This window comes from Cynara cardunculus (genome assembly GCF_001531365.2).
Source record: "Cynara cardunculus var. scolymus isolate 2C chromosome LG 7, CcrdV1, whole genome shotgun sequence".
In the NCBI taxonomy this organism is placed as follows: domain Eukaryota; kingdom Viridiplantae; phylum Streptophyta; class Magnoliopsida; order Asterales; family Asteraceae; genus Cynara; species Cynara cardunculus.
In genome coordinates this window covers 11177797-11180267 of record NC_037534.1, presented here as the reverse complement: position 1 = coordinate 11180267, position 2471 = coordinate 11177797, and positions in this window count along the sequence as shown.

Here is a 2471-nt window from a genome sequence, read left to right as displayed (position 1 = left end):
TTTTTCCACCTAAACACGTATCTAGAAACAATTTACATTATCAGTTCAATTAGACTCATTTGATTGACACATGTCCTCTTATTCATTCAATCCCACTAATTTAGGACACAACTGATTTTATTATTGGGTTAATTAATTCATGTGGTAATTGATTCCCAAAAAGACGGGATTTACTTCTAAGTTTAAATTCAATTTACTAATATAGTTTTATTTCTAAATTCAATTTTATTCCAAGGTAAACTTCATTTTAACTAATTATTGATATAGTTTCATTTCTAAAAACTCATTACTTGTTTTTGTGCCGTGTACGTGTTGTGTTTCATTCCGTATCGAGAACTGCCACCCCTACTCAATACTTATCTATTTTCAAAACAGATTTCTTCAATCCCGTAAAATCAGCAACATATTTTGATAAGACATTTAAACTGAATTTACGTTATAAAAAATGTTTCAGTATATAAAAAACTAAATTTCAAAAATGATGGGTGTCAGAATTTCTGGGACTGATTCAAAAACTGCTATCCCACGACCAATATTCTTCCCTTCCTCGAACATGTAGTCTTCAGATCATGGGCCCCTGATGAGTTGACCATTCCTCCACCCCGCTTCATCCATTCCCATTTCAAAAAGTCCTTCTCCGATCTGAAGATGTGTTAAGCATATAATCATTGTTGTTACAGACGGGTTATGTTTCCGATTAGACTAAGAACCTTTCGTCTAAGAAACCTGCATAACTGCTCTCGTTTTTTTGTTATTGTTGTTCCTAACGACTTGTGATGAGATGACTTCATGTACTTTTTCATGATTAAATGATTTCACGTTTTTTACATATTTCAACTATAACATGGATTCTGTTGATGCTAAAGAAAGGAAAAAACTTAGAAAGATAATTTTGAGTAATAGTAAAAAGTGTTCTATGTCTACCACATCAGACACTCAAGGTTCTTCAATCACCAGAGTTTCTAATATGATGGAGAATGAGAACATGAATTAAGACCTTACACTTGCTTTATTTCTTTATTATCTACAATTTCTCAAAGGCAATTAAGATCTTCAAATAAGTCCAAAAATATTTGCTATGATGATGAAAATGTCAATCCAAATACATATCGTCAATATCTGCATACAAGCATTCAATATTCTTCAAATATAATTATCAGAAGTCTTTTATCTAATATTTTCAATGGTATGTCTACTTTCTTCAACATCTTATTGTTAATATACTGATGACTTTCAAATGTATTTTAACATATATTACATTATATATATACCTTACTAACGTTTTTTATTATTTGAAACATGCATCTTTCTTTTAAATAAGAACAGTGCAACACCACAATCAAATAAGAGACGCTATTCCTTATCTTCTAATGGCATGACATCAACCAATTCATCGACAATTGAGCAAACTTCTTCTATGATGAAGTTATCGTCATGACAACATAGATTGAGAAGGAAGACTGTAAATGTATCTGATATACCCACAATTGACTTGACACCAGATGAAGAATTAAGCGATGAACAACAACCTAGAGACATAATTGCAGGAATATCTCATAGTGACTTTTTGTTAATCAATTATTTCACATTTATAAATTATTACTGTTATTGAATTTATTATAATACTTTACCAACATATTATTAAACAGACTACTTAGATCACGATGATCAAAAGGTTATCTGTGAATTATGTCATGTAAAAATTATGGAGAGACGAAACTCTTAGGGGAAGAAGATGTGGGATTAAAACAAGTTATTCACTTTGTTGTCTTTTCGTTGCGTAGATTCTAAAAGCAAATATTTCATGAAAAACATTCGTTGTTATAATGCAATGTTTTCATTTACCTCAATGGATGGAAAAGTTGATTCTTCTATTAATAGAGATAATGCTCTATATATATAGAGAGAGAGAGAGAGAGAGGGAAGATCAAATGTTAACCATCATTTTTGTGTTAACTTTGAAAACCCTCTCAACCAATCAAATTTCATTATTCTTATAGGTTTATGTTTTGTTCATTTTACCCTTATAAAGGTATTCTAGTAAATTGAATTCATTTGTAACCCCTAAATAATTAATGGGGAGTTACAAACAATCAAATCCCAAAAAAATATGCTTTCATATTTTTAATTTTTTTTACTATTGATCTTCCATGTTCATTCTTGTATGAATTCCTAAATCGCATAAGAAACACGGTAGTAATGATTTTCGGTATTGATCAATTTGAACACAAATGAACCGTGAACACAACTTGAACACAAATGAACAACCGTGAACACATTTTGAACACAAATGAACCATGAACACACTTTTAACAAATTAACAGATGAACACAAATTAACAGATGCTACCTTAATTTTGTGGGGCGTCTATGTATGTGAATATATGGGCCAAAATTGCACATATTGTGTTCATTTGTGTCCATATCGTGTTCACGGTTCATTTGTGTTCACAGTTGTTCATTTGTGTTCAA